We start from the raw sequence: 19,886 nt of genomic DNA, 5'->3' as shown, positions 1-19,886 counted from the left end.
TGAAAACTCACCCCATAAGAAACTGAAAGGTATTCCGGCAGACTTCAGTGCCTCCGATCAGATAAGAGGTCCGGGCGTGCTTCCTTTTCGTCTGTTCGCCTTCAAAAGTCCAATTAGATAGGAGATAGTGCGGTTCTGGCGTCATGTCATCATCTCAGGAGGTGAAAGGTTAGCACAGTTAAACTGAGCACATGCCTGAGGCTGATGTGAACCCATATAAATGTGAATCAGTGAACTAGAATATAAAAATAATGAACTATCTCATCTCTGAGTCTGGTTTCCATGATTTCAGGAATGATTTTCACCTTAAAATGTTATAATTAACATTATAGGGACTTGATTTTTGTCCCTATGAGGAAGACAAGACCCCATAATGTGACTCTATAGGTTCCTACAACATGAGTAAATTCTGGAAAACACACACACATAGATCATGTTAATACCTCCAGTCAGATGATAAAAAGAGTAGAGTGAGAGCCTCTTCTTATGGGAGAAACAGTAAAATGGAAATTCCCAAGCATTGGTTTGGTTTCGAGGAGGAGGGGGGGGGGAGAACCCTATTTTTTCTTTTTTTTCTATATGGAGGTTCCCTGAGAAGATTCTGTATCATTTGTGTGTGAAATATGCAGAAAAATGTTTGTTTTTGAATTGAAGATCATTGTCATCTCTCTCTCTCTCTCTCTGTCTGTGTGTGTGTGTGTGTGTGTTTGTGCGTGTGTGTATGCAGCTGTGGCACGTAAAAGAAGGCCAGGGCCCCCGAGACAAACGTGGCCGCTTACCCCGTGCGGTTGCCATGGCGACAGGGAGATGGGAAAGGCTCTGGTGGAATTGCCATTAAAATGGAGAGAAGCAGCAGCAGCACCGCATGCCTGCACACACACACACACACACACACACACACACACACACACACACACACACACACACACACACACACACACACACACTGAAATTGATTTCCATTCATTCTGACAGTGTAAACAAAGTATTAACCCCAATATAAACCTAAGTGCAATTCATTCAAATTGTTCAACCCCAGGTTTCATCTGGGGTTGAACAATTTATCGAAATTGCAATATTTGTTAAAATGTGTGTCAAAATATCATTTTAGATGAATAATTGTCACGATCTACACACATCTTGTTCTACAGACTGAGGAGAGCATCTGATCTGCACAAATATCATTTTCAAATTAAAGTGAGAATAAACGTGTAAACAATCACCATTCATTCTGATATCGTGAAATAATCGCAATATCGGTCAAAATAATCACAACTCTTATACATATGTATTTTTCCCCATGTTTATTTTCAATATTTTTTTTAAATATATAATTTAATTAACTTATCTGTGTATTTTTTAGTACTAACTTGTATTAAGACGGGGGGTTAACCCTAACCATAAAAACTTGTATTATTTTATTTAAAAGTACATTTTAAATCAGAAAAAAAAAATTACTTTTGTTACTTAAGTACAGTTAATGTCCTACACTTTAAAACCTGAGAAGTGACAAAAATAAGAATTTCCATTAATTCATTCATTCATTCATTAATTAATTCATTCATTCATTGTCTACTGCTTTATCTACCACATGAGGGTCGCTGGTGCCGATCCCAGCTGACATTGGGCAAAATAAGAAGATACAAATACATAATAGGATTTGAATAAGCAATGAAAATAGAAAATACAAATAGTCATCAGTTGTAGAATTAGCATTTATCTGTGTTTGTGCAAAATTACTGACCTAATTTGTGTGTTAGCACTAACAGATTTACATTGTTGCCCCAAGGCCCAGGCTAAAAACAACATGGTTTCATAATAACTGCTGCTGCTCTGCTGCCTGCATAATTCTTTTTTCCTTTTCCCAGGGTCTGAATCCCACTGCTTTCTCTGTACATTTTTCTTTTCATAATTATCTCATTCTTCTTCTTCTCCTTCTTCTTGCAATAAAAGACACTAAATCTAGAAGCATCCAAACCTGAAGTTTTCAATTATTCAGTGCACCACAACAACAAAAAAGAAGAAGAAGAAAGGTGATGTTTCAAGCACCGCTGCTTTTCATCAAAACAAAATCACACAATGCAAACCACACTTTCACATATACATCCAAATATGATTTAAAATAAGAATATGTGATGCTTTGGTGAGTTGACAACCAAGACGAGTACAACAATCAATCATCTATTAATAAATTACTAATTAATGGGCAATTTTTTGATAAAAAAAATTTTTTTATGTAAGGTTTTGCTTTATATATCACAAATAAATCATTAAAATTGAATCATTTTGGTTTGTGGACAAAACAGGGCATCGGACGTTAATAGTTCAAGGTTTGGGAAACATTTTTCAACAATTTCATTGACCGATAAAGAAAAAAACCTTCAGATCAATAATTTATGAAAATAAAAGTTAGTTGCAGCCAGTAACACAAATGTTATGGCGATGCATGAAGAAGTGTTACGCAAAATTTACCATAACAACGTTAGATATAAAGATATAGAAATTTGATAAAGATAATAAGCCCTCAAACAACTCAACAAAACAGTGGGAAAAAAATAAATATAACATAACGTCTTAAATATTGTAAACAGGGAGAAGGTGGAGGCAGGGTTAGTACAGCTTACGCTGTATTGGACTCATGTAGTACTGTGACAGTACAAGTGTGTGTTTACAGTGTCTCACTGTGACATCATCTAATCTAATTTCTGCTCTCCTGTCAGTCTGACGTCACCACTAAAAGCTCATTATGATGTCACATGATATGATGTCACGCAGGTACTCAGGTCATGTTCCATTATAAATCAGGCATCTACAAACACAGTATTTCAGTTAGTTACACACCAAAAGTACAAATAAATGTAATAAAAAATAGGATGTTTTCCTCATCAGCACCTTTGAAGCACTGCTTCTACTAGTTAGCGTTAGCGTCAGCTAGCATTCTGATGCTAATGTTAGCTGCTGTCTGTGTCCCCGTTAGTTAGACAGTGACTGTTAATGTTATGATTATATCATTATCTGCGCCAGCAGCGCCACATACAACAGCTACATAACGCGTTAATTTTGACAGCCTTAATATATATATATATTTATATATCAGGAACACTTTCACGTATCGAAACCAAACTTTGTACATGAACTCGGGACTCCAATATGAGGAAGCACAAGATCTGGGGAAAAAAATCATTTAAATTACATTGATATTTCACAGACTTATTTATATGACCAAACAACTGTACATTGTCATCATTGTCCATACACTATCTAACCATCTTTTGAAGTGCAGATTTGCATTGTCACACATCATGAGGATCATGCCATGTGGTTGTATGGGCTTACATCGTTTTATATGTAACAGTGTTTGAGAACCATATGTTATATATACCCAACAAATTTAATACATTTCACAGTCATGGTGTTCAAATCTAACTTGTTTCATTGTGATGATAGTACAAAGGTTGATAGGAGAATAATATTCCAATGTTTACATCTATAAAAGCATACAAATTAATATTCCATAATCTTCCTTTTATGGAAGATTATGTATTATTGTGTTGCTTTGCAGTGTTTAAAGACTAGCAATGCATTCTGGGTAGGCAGGTGGCAACCTTATGGCAGCAGCCATTTCACCGAAGCCATAAATTACCCATAAAAACATTATTAAGTTGCTTTGCATCCACTGGGTAAAAAAGGCATATTTATATATCCATAGACATCCTTTCACGATGGGCAACATTAGAGATTACATGTTGAACCTGTCAATCGCAGAAAAAAGAGGTTCATCTCACACTTTTAATGTCAATGCATTTATACACTAGGTGTTACATTTCAAATCTAAACACGGTTAAATCATTACAATTACTGTTGATATTATGGTATACAAATATGTTTTGTGTGTCTGTAAATTGAGAAACAGCTGTTACAAGCTGCTCACATTAGTGAAATGCACCCGAGCAAGCACACTCTGCAGTTCCCCCGAAAATGCATTCTATTTATAGGTATTATTCATTTAAAATAATACATTTTGATTACCCACAATTCTCGAGGAATTGTACTAAGGATGCAGCTTTATTTAGACTTCAAAACTGTGGAAGAATCCTTGAAACACAACTACCTGTACTATACTTTTTTTTAAATCATGTGTCCAAATAAGTACAAGCCCACTTGAACTGCTCCCGCTATAGCAGCCCTGCCTGCTGATTGGTCGGTCGTGGACACCAATATTCAACTTCTGCGTTGTATTAACTTCCGGAATGTACCAGTTCTCTGATGACGCAGCACCGCCGCGTTTTCAGGATGTACGTGAAATAGACATAGTTAAATCTGTTTAAATCATGGATGTGGTTTAAATGTACACAGTTTCCTCATGTACATGATTTTTTTTCTCCCGAAAATTAATTAGTCAAAGTAAACGTCCACATTCGCTGGGTTTAATCCTCTCTAACTGTCTGTTTATGGTCTGTTCACGGACGAAGGTGTTCAACTCAGCAGCAGGAGAAGAAATCCGGACTGGATTTCACTGACTGACTGGAATGGATTTTTGGTTTGCAGAAGTGAGTACAAAAAAATAATTGTTTTCTCATTGGTGTGTTAGTTTAGAATGAAACAGAGGTATTTATTGTTATAATTAGATAAGTGTTTCACTTTTTGTGCTTCTAGGTGATTTATTTATTTTTTAAATGCAAGAAAGAAGGGTTTTAATTGATTGTTTTGTGATTGTTCTCATGGACAGTTATTTTAAGCTGCAATAAAGCATTATGTTTTTGTTTTTTTGCCATGATGACAATTCAACTCCAAATTTTGAGAATAAAGTTAGAATATAATGTAGGGATTTAAATCTACATTGACTAATTTTTCACATGACAGCCACTTCTGAGTTTTAATCTTTTTGGTTTAATCTTGACATGTTACTATTCTTATTCTGCATATGTGGCCCCTCATACTCGCTGTAGCGTCCACATCAGTTCACATCGTTTGTGGATCCAAAAATCATTCTAATGAGACAACAATGACCTTTGCTGGATAAAAATAAAATGCTCCAGAGACCTTTTATTGTTTCCACACGATACTGTATGTAAAGTCAGCTGTCAGCTTTATTGTGCGAGGCATGAATCTTGTGCAGCATGCACAGACCGGCGGCTTCTGGAATCATCGCATCACATTTGTACTTGTGCTGTGTTCACTGACCTGTGAGACTGTGTATGAGAAGGAGAGAGATGACAAAGAGGAGAGGAGGAGGAGAGGATGTAGATGCCTGCAAAGGGAGGGAAGGAGGAAACAAAAGCGTGTACGTCTACATTATTTATCTCCTGCAGATGTTGGTCTACAATACTTATCTTTCGGGGGCAGAACATTTCTGCTCTGGTCAGCAATAAATGATGTTCTTGGTGTGTGGGGCGGAGTCGACATCTCCCTTCACCTCCTTTGTGTGGAATGCAGCGCAGAAACTCAACAAAGAAACGTATGTAACTTATAAAGTATTAACTTTCAGACCACATTGTGCAGACTTTCTGAAAGAATACCCACAAAGCCTGTGTCTCTTTGTATAATAATTGGACAATATGTCCTCACAAGATTGAAAAACCTGAAAGAAATCCGTCTTTTGTGGACGCTAGGAAGGATTTAGGAAGCTATTTTTGGGTTCCAGACACTCATTGTGCAGATTATAGATTAGAATAACGATCCATTTACTCTCAGATTAGTTTAAGGACAGGATATGCATTTACAAAACCGATGGGATTTTTCGTTTTAAAGACAAATTTCCTTATAGTGCGGTGCCGTCTAGATCTCTGGGCAGACAACATCCTTAAGAGGGGCTTTTATTTGTGAGCACCATGTGTAAGTGTCTCACAGCGTAAGTAGCTCAATCAGCATTGCCATGGTTACATTTCAATCCATTCCTCTCGCAACCTCATGGCCACCATTCATGCTTCCATCTGCTGCCATTCATGTCAACAAGAATACGAGCAGCAAAGACGATTGAAGTCAGACATCTGATCTTCTCCCAGTCTGTGGAGTCAACTTTGACCTTTGCTCCAGTTTTACTCACTCATTTGTTATGAATGAAAGGATGAAGATTTGTACATTTATTTCTCATTTACTGAGCTTTATTCTTGTTAACACCCAAGAATGCCTCAGACTGGGCGGCTGTTTCTGTTTTCTTTATATTTTTCCTAAATCCATAATTAAATATGTTTGGGTTAATGTAAAAACTGCATTCTCTTGTTTTGAAGTGAAGTGGAAGGAAGTTATAATCTAAACCATATCTGTTGCAGAGATTTGATTATTTGGTGAGATGACCAAGGATGGAGTTTTCTGGAGTCAGAGACGAGCAAGGCTTTATTGGAAGCAGCTCAGATCTGAGGAGAACTGAGACAATGCCGAACATAAACAAGTATGTTCACAGTCGGGCATCCTCTGTCAGTCTGCCTGTGAGTCTCAGAGTTAGGATATTTAAAGGTGCTTTCTCTGCTGATACATGGAGCTGACCTTGGGGAGGACTTTGCAGTAGCGTTGTCAGTCGTTTGCCCCAGTCCGGTTAGTACGGTGGCCGACAGGGGCAAACGCACTGCAAACCCCAAAACACCAGCCAATAAGAAAACACCGGCAAACAAGAAAACATCGGCAAATAACAAAACGCCAGCAAGTTACAAAACGCCAGCAAATTAGAAAACACCAGCAAATAAGAAAACACCGGCAAGTAAGAAAACACCGGCAAATAAGAAAACACCGGCAAATAAGAAAACACCGGCAAATAAGAAAACACCAGCAAGTAACAAAACGGAAGTGCTGCGGGTCTGTGGGGGCGCTGTCGTGCAGGTCTTTGACCAACCTGTTGACTCGCAGTGTTGGAGTAGCATCCAGCTGCAGCCCCGGAGACCAACACCCTGGCGTGACAACAACACCCTGGCGTGATAATAGTGCTTTAATGTACGGGATTTTTTTTCTAAAAACTTTATATACACACCGAAACGACGGGAGTGGTTTGACGGAAGTGATTTTTATCTTAAACAAGAACGAAGGAAGAATATAAAAGTACGTTAGCCTGTCCATATATTGAGCGCCACAGCGGGGACAACGACCACCACCTAACCGCCTCCCTGGAGACCCAGAGCGGATACAACAAGCACCACATACACACACCCACTGGAGCTCTGCTGTTATACTTTTTTCACCGTTTTACAAATTTTTCACACTATTAACTAATAAAACCTTGTCAGATATCAATGTTTCTTCCCTTTACTACTACTCACTGTTTATTTGTAAAACTAACTAAACTAAATCTTAAAAATACAATTTTAAAAATTGTCATGTCATAATTTTACAATAAAGGTTTCTATTTTTTATTGTTTGAACGGTGATTATTGTTGTAAGTTTGTTTGTAAAACTAACTAAACAAAATCTGTCACGAGGGTGTTGGTCTCCGTGGCTGCAGCTGGGTACTATCGCAGTGTTGGGTCAAAACATTTTTTTTTCAAACTTTATTTAAAGTTTTCCAGTACACATATACAAATATACAAAAAAACCTCAAAGGGAATATAAAATTGCATCTCGTCGATCTATTTATATCAAAAATAAAATAAAATAAATAAAATCTACAAGGCTTTGTTGAGAATAAATACAACAGTGAAAACAAATCAATCACAACAAGGCAATAAAGGCAAGGTTACACTCGAGGTATCCTTTCTAAATGATGAGATGCAATTTTATATTCCCTTTGAGGTATTTTGTATATTTGTATATGTGTACTGGAAAACTTTAAATAAAGTTTGAAAAAAAAATGTTTTGACCCAACACTGCGATTGTACCCAGCTGCAGCCATGGAGACCAACACCCTGACGTGACAGATTTTGTTTAGTTAGTTTTACAAACAAACTTACAACAATAATCACCGTTCAAACAATAAAAAATAGAAACCTTTATTGTAAAATTATGACATGACAATTTTTTTTATTTTATTTTTAAGATTTAGTTTAGTTAGTTTTACAAATAAACAGTGAGTAGTAGTAAAGGGAAGAAACATTGATATCTGACAATGTTTTATTTGTTAATAGTGTGAAAAATGTGTAAAACGGTGAAAAAAGTATAACAGCGGAGCTCCAGGTGGTGTGTGTATGTGGTGCTTGTTGTATCCGCTCTGGGGCTCCAGGGAGGCGGTTAGGTGGTGGTCGTTGTCCCCGCTGTGGCGCTCAATATATGGACAGGCTAACGTACTTTTATATTCTTCCTTCGTTCTTGTTTAAGATAAAAATCACTTCTGTCAAACCACTCCCGTCGTTTCGGTGTGTATATAAAGTTTTTAGAAAAAAAATCCTGTACATTAAACCACTATTATCACGCCAGGGTGTTGTTGTCACTCCAGGGTGTTGGTCTCTGGGGCTGCAGCTGGATGCTACTCCAACACTGCGAGTCAACAGGTTGGTCGAAGACATGCACGACAGCGCCCCCACAGACCCGGAGCACTTCTGTTTTGTTACTTGCTGGTGTTTTCTTATTTGCCGGTGTTTTCTTATTTGCCGGTGTTTTCTTATTTGCTGGCGTTTTGTTACTTGCAGGTGTTTTCTTATTTGCTGGCGTTTTGTTACTTGCTGGCGTTTTGTTACTTGCTGGTGTTTTCTTATTTGCTGGCGTTTTGTTACTTGCTGGCTTTTTGTCACTTGCTGGTGTTTTCTTATTTGCCGGTGTTTTCTTATTTGCCGGTGTTTTCTTATTTGCTGGCGTTTTGTTACTTGCAGGTGTTTTCTTATTTGCTGGCGTTTTGTTACTTGCTGGCGTTTTGTTACTTGCTGGTGTTTTCTTATTTGCCGGTGTTTTCTTATTTGCCGGTGTTTTCTTATTTGCTGGCGTTTTGTTACTTGCTGGTGTTTTCTTATTTGCTGGCGTTGTGTTACTTGCTGGCGTTTTCTTATTTGCTGGTGTTTTCTATTTGCTGGTGTTTTCTATTTGCTGGCGTTTTGTTACTTGCCGGTGTTTTCTCATTTGCTGGTGTTTTGGGGTTTGCAGTGCGTTTTCCCCTGTCGGCCACCGTAGGTTAGGCTCAGCCATAACATGAAGAGACAAATTCTGTAGACAACAGACTGGTGCCAGTGCCGTGATTAGATAGTTGTGGCAGGCACCGTTTAGGCTTGTGCTTAGGACTGGGAGCTGATAACTTTAGAGAAGGCAGAATATGTTTTTCCCTTACAATATTTATCCATTCATTTTCTACTTTATCCTACATGTGGCCGGTCCCATCTTTCATAGGGTGAAAGGTTTGGTACACCCTGGACAGGTCACCAGTCCATTGCAGGGCCAACATTCACTCAACAACCATTCACTCTCAAAGTAAATTAACCTACTCCCTAATCTACATGTTTTAGGGCTGTTGGTGGAACCCAAAGAACCTGAAGAGATCATACAAACTCCATACAGAAAGGCTCATGTTCTGATACTGGGACAAGAGGACTGCTTAAAGGAGACATTTGAAATATCAGATTTAATAGAGGAAATGTCTAGTTTCCTCCCATGAGAGTGAAGCTGAGAGGCGGACAGGTGATGAAGGAGTTGAAGAAATAAGATGATAAACTGATGAAGAGATGTGTAGAAATGGACGGCGATAGTGTGTGTCTGTGTTTATGATCACACTGATAAACAGAACGAAGTAGGACAGTGCAAAAAAAAAAGAGAAAAATGTCTGTGATGATTTATGGTGGGCGTGGATGAGAAGCTCCAGCTCCCTCTGCAGTATAACTGGGCTCTTGTTTTTGCCTCACTAATCCTCCCTACTCCCCCCTGCTCTCTCTTCCTTAACCCACATTTCCCCCCTCACTGTTGTTGTCAGCCTGTTCCTCCACATCATCTCTGCTGCTTCTCACTGCATCCTTTCCCCCCCTTCACATCCACTCCACGTCTGCCCTCCATTCCCCTTCAACCTCTTCTGACTAATTTCTCCACACTTACTTAAACCGATCCGTCTTCCCCGTTGCCCTCTTCTCGCACATCAATCCTGCCCTCTGCACCCTTTCGCTTCCCAGCTGTGACTCCCCCACCTCCCCCTGTTCTCCCTGTGATCCTGGTAAAGCTTCATGTCAGCATTAGTGTCTGTTCACACGGCAGCACACCACACACATTAAGGCAGACAGCATGTAGTATGGGAGTCGGGAGGCAGACGGAGTCCAGGTCAGCGCCCTGCGTCTGCCTGACACGTGCAATAAAAGGCAGGAAGTAATAATGTGACACAAGGTGCCTCTGGTAAGAGCAGACATATTGGAAAAAGAACACTTATAACAGCCACTTTATAAGGTACACCTGTTCAACTGCTCGATAATGCAAACATCTAATTAGCCAGAGGTGGAAAGTAACGAAAATACATTTACTCAAGTTACTGTATTGAATACTTTTTTTTTGCCAATGGCATGGCAGACAACTGAATAGGGAAGAAAAGCTTGATTCAAAGGTCCAGGGGCTATCATTATGGAGAAATGTTTGTGGGAATTAAATATGCTATCCAAAATAAGTGGTTTCCTCACCTTAGAATAAACCCTTTTGAAACCGAAGATTACATTAGCCAATTAAGAAGAAGGAGGAAATAACAAAGGAGAGTTGATAGAGTTGTGAAAGAGTCGTTAACGTGCTTTCTGACATGAGAAGGCCACTGGAGGTCAATGACGTGATTAGAAAATGGAGGTTACACACCGGTGGACATTTGAGAATGACTGGTTCTCAACTGTGTTGATAAGCTAGCTTCCTTTGGTGGTACTTGGAGGAAAATCAGTAATACTGACCACTATACCAGTGTGTGAAGTATATGTGAGGAAGAGGAGGAGGATGACAGAGCAAATTATCTCAGTGGGATTACAGCTAACTTCTGTGAAAAGTCTGCAGCTGACTTGTGTTAGCGTTAGCTCAGGTGGTGCTTGGTATAAAAAGATTGAGAACCACTGCTCTACTGTAGGCCGTCCTATATTTCTTAGGTTGTCAAATCAACGTTTAAATTGGTCCCAAAATCCATGTGGTTTGAGCTCAACTTTAAGAAGTCTGCTGAAGGAAAAACCAAATTTTTAACAACAATTCCTTCACCAGACTAAGAAAGAACATATTTTTCTTTAAGTTTATTTGATGTGAAAATTAGATGTTTTGTCTTTTTGTTCCTGGCTCTGAAGCCTCTCATTAAATTGGATGCATTCTATGAGATAATGAATGACTGCTCCTTTTCATCCTCAAACCCTCTGTTCCGCTTGGCCTCCGAGTTATCCACGCCCTTGGGCCCTCGATCGTCACCCCGAGGTCTTCTTCTCAATCCTCCTTGATCCCCCTCCTATCCTATTTCTCACCCTCGTCTCCTCTTTCTTATCTCATTTTTCTTCCCGCTCCTCTTAGTCTGGATTCCTCTCCGTTCCCATGATCCCATCCCCTCTTGTTTACATCTTCACCCCCTTTTCTCTCTGTATTCGCCTTCTCTTCAAGGGAGAAAAGCGGTTCCCCACCCTGGCATCAGTTTATTGGTTGCCATGACAACCTCCTGGGCTGAGTTATTTATAGCAGCAGGTCAGCGACCCCCCCCCCCCCCAAAACAGTGTGGATGCATGTTTTTCATTGTTGTTGTTGTTTTTTTTTTTACAAATTTCAGAAAAGGTTAGGGTTAGGTTGGGTTAAGGTTACTTTCGTTTGTTAGGGTTAGGTGTGTAAGTGTTTTAGTGCATGTGGGACAGTTAACCCATAAAAAACCCAGCTCTGCATTTTCGTTTTTGGTTAATTCAGTATTCAGAACATTTGTTTTGGTTTTTTATAATTCCCCCCCTGCCCCAAACAGATTCGGACAAAAAATAAACTTAGTAGTGTCCCTCTGAAACTCACAATTGCTCGTAATTAACAATCGGTAATAGAAAGACGATAGTAAAGCAGACCGTGTGGGACATATTTCCTAGCTGCTGTGAAGTTGTAATTGTTGATCATATTAATGCAGCGAGGCCACTGTTTGTGTGTTTTCTAACACCTATTTCTCAATGACTGTATTTTCCAGCTGTGAAAATGAAGTTGGAAGTAGTCTCTGCGGAGACAGCAGTGCATTTAAAAACCTCATTGTCTGGTCTGGCAATGCTGATCACAGCCAAGGCCGGAGCTCCACGGCCAGCCTGTTATGTCGCCATGGAAACGGGGCCCCCACCGCTTAGGAGCCGCCGAGGAAACCAAATACCTTTGGATCAATAAGCTTCTTGAATAAAGCGTAGCCGTAGACGCACAGAAAACTCACACGGCCGTGTGTCACTGCTACTGCGCCGAGACTTCATCGCTGAGCGTTGAGAGCCAGACAAATTCAGCCACTTCATTCAGATGGAGTGCAGCGAGGGGGAGAAGGAAGAAAAAAAGAGAAAGAGTCTTTTGAAGCACACTGAGCCACTTAACTGAGAGCCAGAATGAGGAATCACTGCAGGAAGAAGAAGGAGGACATCATGGAGCAAGAGGGTTATTCATTTCACACAAATGTAGTTGGAGGATGAGACCTTTAAAAGAAGTCACTTTCACCTATATTTTAAACTTATTTAAAGGTGAAGTAAGTAGTTTATAGTGCCATCTAGAGGAGAGCAGAAATTTACAACAAAGAACTGCTCCTCTGCTCACCCCCTCCCTTCCCTGAGCGCTACGGTATCATAGCCGGTCAAATGTCGTCCTCGTTGTCTTTCTCCGTGTCAGCAGATGAGGTTCTTGAGGCGAGGGAGAGGGCGAGCTACCGCTGCCGTAGCAGACGAAGCGGAGAGAGAGAGGAGGCGGGACTTCCGCTACAAGTAAAGAGACGCTTGATTTGTTCTCTCGCGTTTGTCCTTACAGGCTCCGGTAGAAACATGGCGTTATTTTACATGACTTTTTGAAACCCTACGAAAATGAAACAAAAAATATTATCCAAGACTAGACAATGCAGAAGCACATAATATGTATAAAAGAGTGGATTTTGGGTTATATAAACCCATAAATACTACACAGTGTCCCTTTAAGACTCAAAACATGAACTCTTTGCCAGTAAATGTCATTATGGTACAAACGCATCATAATAAATATTTCAATGTCTTAATTATACCGTGTTGTTGTGGGAGAAATAGGACACCATGCTGCTGTTGAGTCACTGTGGAATAATACAGTATTTGACATGATAAGCTTATTATACGGGTCATGAAGTGAAAGTTGATATTCCTTTCTTCCTGACTGAGGACAAAGGGCCCTGACAGTCAAATGACTCCTGAAAACACACTGCTTATCCTTCGCGTCACACCACACTGTATCAAATGAGACACATTAGTTTTGTATTTGAGGGGGAAAATGCTACGATAATTTCAGCTAATAAAAGATTTGGCAGTACTTTAAAGCGGACCTAGACCGGAAGTTCCAATTAACGCTGTGTTTTTAGTGTGTATCTGCATCATTACCTCGTTTACGAAGCCCTGAAGTTTCGAAACAAACAGTTCAGCCATTGCTGAGAACGCTGTGTTTTATTGTAATCTCGGGCTCAGCGATATCTCCCTTCTGGTTATGTAAACAGTAGTGCTGTCAAACAATTAAAATATTTAATCGCAATTAATCGCATTAATGTCATAGTTAACGCGCGATTAATCGCATTTAATCGTGTGTGTGTGCTCCCGACCAGCTCGTGCTGCTTATTTTCTGTAGTTTTATTTCCGGTCTATCTAGATCCAGTGTGCTCGGCCAAAAAGAGCGTTATTCGCGCAATAGAAAAATTTACGCTGTTAAAATGGTTTCGCGTTAGTCAGTTAAACCTGACAGCACTAGTGAATAGCAGTTCTCCTGAACAGCAGATCCTCCTGCTCCGGGCACTAGTCCGGGTACATCCGGTTGCATATATTGAACCACAGAAGAAGAACGTCCATTGTGGAGGTGTTTCACGAGCGACAGTGTCTTCTGACTCTGGGTCTTACTCCGGGTCAAAGTCATAAAAGGGTCTGCAGCGGGGAGTTGTGACGAAGCTATTTTTAAACATTGTTAAAACAATACTTTGGTAATGAGTAGCAGTGCATCCACCGTTCCAGAGGGGGGAGCTGCGCTTCTGAGAGTGGGTGTGCTGATTATGTCACTCCCGGGTATTGGCCAATCACAAGACAGTTGGGAAGGCTCTAAGCTGGCTGGTCAATCACAATACACTCTGTCTTCTGGGTGTGAGATTTCAGTCTGAAACCGCAGCTGAGACGAGCGTCAGTGAGGGGAGATTTTGATCGGCTTGTTTGCAGAAAATAGCAGGTTTTGGACCATAAAAACAAGTTAATGTATGTAAGTAGACCTTCATAACTCACTCATATGTGCAACAGGACCACTCTATGTGTCTCAAGCAGCAAAGGGACAGACCCACAAATGCTCGACTCAATGTCTTAGTCATCCTGAGTAAGTAAGTATAATACATCTATAGCCTTGAGAGTCTCATCATAATCTGACATTGGCTTATGTTGATCCAGACTATCTTATCGCTTACTTCTGAAAGGAAACTCAGACTGTACTGAGTCTACACATGACCTGTGACCAAGAATTTCCACTTCATACAAATCAATGTCAACATCTGAGTTCAACTATCTTTCATCGACCATTTGTGCACAAGCAGTTTCTTCGTCTACATACAGTATGTCAAATTATCTATACCCACTAATAATAACCAGAGATTTTATCTTCGGTTAAGAAGTCTATCAAAAGTCTGACACAAAACAACAACAGAAAGCACAAAAAATATCTTCAAAAAACATGCAAAGTGACTCCTTGTGAACTCAAATGACCATACGTAGTCTTAAAGAGACTAACTGACCACAAAGAGATAGAAAAACACAATAAAGAGACAAAAAACTAACCATAAAAAACTTAAAACACAGACTCAAGGCTCTGGACTGTTTGACAGTTAAAGTAAACATTTGGTAGAGCAGAAAACAACTTTCAGTGTTTCTTCTTCAAGGTCTGACGAGTTCAGAAGTAGTGGAATTGCCGCTGCCATCATACAGAGCGGCAGCTTATGTGCTTATGGTTCAATTGAACTGCTTAGTTTGAATAACTCTCGTCTGACCTCTCTTTTGTCAACAAGCCTTTTCAGACTTCTCAGGACTCCGTAGCACTTTAGCACGGAGACACTGGAGATGCTGGAACATCTGCATGTCACATTTATGAGGAAGATGTGCTCTGCAAATCAACCGTCTGGAACAACAGTTTAATTTTCCAGAGGAATATGTTTCTCCCACGACTTCAGCTTCTTGCACTCAAGATTATTCTTCTCTTGGAGTAACCGGTGCTATATAAAGATATAGAGATATATAAATTATAAAATAAAATGCTGAGTCTCCTGTGAATTAGCAAATTTATTAAATGTAGATCCAGAATATGTCAAACAAAATGTTCCTCAAACTTCCACTAACACAAACTAAAGGATGAATTTATGTTTTTATGTAAATATCGTTGGACTTGGTGGAGGAAGATAGTGAGAGAGGCAGTAGAGGTAGTTTAATTAGAAACTGAAGTAAAGGGATGGCATTTTACCTTTTATTAAGGTTTATTTGAAGTGTGCTCCTCCCTGCCGGACATTGAGCTCCTGTCAGTGTCTCTGAGACCCTTTTATCTTCCGAGGGAATTCCCTCGTGTCTACGTCACTATTGTTTACATACATCCCAGGGCAAACGTGGAAGTTGCAGCCAATACCATCTCGAGAGTGATTCAGTCCCTCCAATCAAATTCTCCTGATGCTCCCAATATAATTTTGGGAGATTTTAATCGCTGTAACTTAAAGAAAACACTGAACAGTTTTTATCAGTATGTCAATTGCCCTACGCGTTATGAGAAAACGCTGGACCTCTGTTACGGCTCCATAAAGGGAGCATATAGGTCCGTGGCGGGTCCGCCCCTCGGATCTTCTGACCACAATACGGTACATCTTCACCCTGTCTATAAGACTGTGCTGAGGAGGGAGAAGGTGCGCAGTAGGCAGGTGATGCTCTGGAACGAGGAGTCCTCTCTCGCCCTGCAGGGGTGCTTTGATTGCACCGACTGGTCGGTTTTCACAGACTCTTCGGACGATATAGATGAACTGACGGACGTGGTATGCAGCTACATCTCCTTCTGCAGAGACAATGTCATTCCAACCAAGGTTGTGAAGGTTTTTCCTAATAATAAACCTTGGACCTCGTCAGACCTTAAAGGCTTGTTTCAGAAAAGGAAAAACGCTTTTAAGGAGGGTAATGTTACTGAGGTTAGAGAAATCAAGAAGGAGATTAGATCTGAAATTAAAAGGTCCAAACTTGTGTATAAGGACAAAATTGAAGCTGAGCTTGGCAGTAATAACTTAAAACAGGCCTGGAATGGTATGAAACTTATGACTGGGTGTACTGATAGAGGTGACAGGAACATTGCCCTGACTGGTTTTAATTCTGATAAGCAGTTGGCTGATGAGTTAAACTGTTTTTATTCAAGATTTGATAATCATGACTTCACCGATACGGTGAATACATTAAAGGACACAACAAGAGTTCCTCCTGCTTTTTCTTTGGATGTCAAAAATATCAAAAGATACTTAAAACAAACTAAAAAGAGGAAGAGTCCTGGACCTGATAACATTTGTGGCCATACTCTCGCAACTTGTGCTGAACAGCTGAGCAGCATCTTCCATTTTATCTTTACCCTATCCCTCCAGCAACAAAGGGTCCCTAAGTTATGGAAACATTCCACTATTGTCCCCGTTGCAAAGATAAAAAAGCCTTCATCACTAAATGATTTCAGGCCTGTGGCGTTGACATCTCTAGTTATGAAGACCCTAGAGAAGCTCATTAAAAATGAAATTTTACTGCAGGTAGAGGAATTACTGGACCCCCTGCAATTTGCGTATAGGGCTGGTAGAGGTGTGGAGGACGCCACTGTCACATTGTTACACTTTCTTTATCGTCACCTTGAGGAATCAAAAACTCAGGCCAGATTGTTGTTTATAGATTTTTCTTCTGCTTTTAATACTATCCAGCCACATCTCTTGGCAGAGAAATTAATCAGTCTTTTTAATCTGGATTTTAATCTTGTTGGCTGGATATTAGACTTTTTAACAAACCGTTCCCAGTGTGTGAGGGTAAATGGCTCCCTTTCAAATCAGCTGCAGTCCTCCACTGGATCTCCTCAAGGATGTTGTCTCTCCCCTTTATTATACATATTGTACACGAATGATTGTCGCAGCAACTATGCTAACAGTCACATTATTAAATTCCGTCATCGTGAGTCTTCTTGAAGAGGATCAGCTGTTGCATGGGTTCGTCATAAATGATTTTGTATCATGGTGTGATAAATCCTTTCTTCATATTAATGTGTCAAAGACGAAGGACATGATTATCAGTTTTAGGAAGTCCAAACCTTGTCCTGCATTAACCAGCATTAAAGGTGCAGAGATTGAGCTGGTGGACAGCTATAAATATTTGGGAGTGGTCGTTGACAATAAATTGTGTTTTGACGCTCATGTTGCCTCCACAACAAAGAAAGTACAGCAACGGCTTTATTTTCTGAGGAAAATGTATTCTTTTAATGTCTGTTCGGAGATGATGACCCTCTTTTATAGAAGCTTCATTGAATCTGTTCTTATGTTCTGTGTGGTTGCCTGGTATGGAAACCTGACTCTGGCCAATAAAAACAGGCTCGCCAACCTTGTTAAAGTGGCCAGTAAGGTTACAGGGAGGAGTCAAATGCAGCTTACTGATATGTATAGCAGGCAAGTTCTTAGGAAGGCTCCCTTGATTCGGGAGTGTGTGGATCACCCCCTCCAGTCTGAGTTTATATTGTTGCCCTCAGGCCGTCGGTGGAAGGTGCCTGCTCTTCGCACCAAGAGATTTAAGGTTTCCTTTGTCCCCACGGCCATTCAGTTGCTAAACAGTAGATAATTAATTGTATGTATATACAGACTGTTTATGGCTGTTGTAACCTGTTGTATTTGCACTTTAGGCCCCTGCTGTTTATTTATTATTTATTTGTTTGTACAGTGTACATTATTGGCATTTTGAATCATATCTTATCTTGCAGTAGGTCCCTTTAATCTGCCCATGATGATACGTTATATGTTACATGTTATTTGGTGTTGTCTATTTGTGTATGTGTTTGAATGTGTGGATCTTCCCGGCTGCAAATCAATTTTCCCTGTTGGGACAAATAAAGACACTTTGACTTTTTGACTTTGACATTTGATTTCTAGAACAGTGTTTTTCAACCAGTGTGCCGTGGCACACTAGTGTGCCGTGAGAGATTGTCAGGTGTGCTGTGGGAAATTATCACCATTATTTCACCTAATTGGTCTAAAAACATTTTTTGAAAACAAATAATTAATTATCTGCAAATATTATGGATATAAATATTCGAGACACTTTGATAAGAATGACTAAATTGTTAATATAGGCTACAGAGTATCATTTTTAAACATTTTTGTTTGGTGGTGTGCCTCGTGATTTTTTTCAATGAAAAACGTGTACCTTGGCTTAAAAAAGGTTGAAAAACACTGTTCTAGAAGACAACATTTAAAAAAGGCACAATGCGTTAGTGAACTTGTTCCGTGTATCTGCTTTGTTCTCACATTCAAAATTCAGAGGAAAAACAAAACGTGATTTGTTGTCTCACTGTTGAGTCCGTTAAGTTTGCAATGGAACCAACTTTTTTCCTGTGCTCTTATCTTTAGATCTAACACTGGAGGTCGCTTTGATGCTTGATGGTAGGCGGGTCTGACGTTTTGGTGCTAAAGGTGGCTATTGGAGGCTAGCAGAGTCAACTATGTCACGGCTAACTATGTGGCAAGAGTTGCTTATGTTGGGTGATTCGTTCATCTTCTACTACTTAATCCTCCATATGTGGGTTGTGGTGGGCACTGGTGCCAATCACAGCTGGCACAGGGCGAAAGGTGGTGTACACCTTTGACCACATAACCATATATGGTCAATCCCAGTTTCTGTAGGAGGAAACACACATGGGTAGAACATGCAAACTCCACGTTGGGTGGTGTTTTTACAAAAATAAAACATTGGCAGCAGATATGATATAAGAGCAGATATGACATAAATGATGACTGTTGATTGGTTTCACTTTGACGCCTAACCTATTTGGCCTGGGGATGAACCTTTGTTGGTTCAGGAGGTGTTTCTGACACATCATAATATGCCATGATGTGTGTTTGTGAGAAGATGTGTGACATCAAATAGGTTGAGATACAACCTGGTGGCTTAACCTCGAACAAACCTTGTCTGCAAGCCATACATTCTTTGAGCTAAACTCATAATTGTGGCTTGATTGGCTCGGCGCCAATATTGGTAGATTTGGGTAAGGTGTTTTGACTGACTGATGCTCGGAAGGTTGAACATTTCTCAACTTCTACCGCAAAGCAACAGACCCACAGAGAAGTGTTACAGTTCACTTCTCCCAAAAAAGTTGTAAAACGCAACCTTACATTTGCCCAACATTCAAAACACAGCCACAGTCCTGAAGCTAAAGTATGTTTTCCACTCCTCCGAGTCTGTTTATCAGAGATTTGTGGTTGTGTACACACTGGCTCTAAATGCTTCTAAAACACAGCTGACCCAAAACTCAAGACAACGCTTGAATGTGTCTCGGTGTAGATGTGCGGACTAGATGTGGTAGACTAGTGCCCGGACCAGGAGGATTCGCTGTTCCGGAGGTAATGGTGGATAATTGTTTGAAATTTAAACCCAGCACCAGGCCATCGCTGCACTCATTAAGATCCAGTAGAACACCAAAAGAAATTTGGCACCGCATTAATCCACCACATCTTCACCGCTCTGTTAATTATAAAATCACGCTGACTCCACATTTAATGATTTTACAGCTGTGTTTTTTTCCACTCAGTTTGGTGAATGTGACTGCAGGCCACAGATCAGAGATAAAGGGAAGGGAGAAAGAAGAGA

This window comes from Microchirus variegatus, assembly GCF_963457635.1.
Source record: "Microchirus variegatus genome assembly, chromosome: 16".
NCBI lineage: Eukaryota > Metazoa > Chordata > Actinopteri > Pleuronectiformes > Soleidae > Microchirus > Microchirus variegatus.
The sequence above is the reverse complement of the archived record's forward strand: the minus strand, read 5'-3'. Positions refer to the sequence as shown.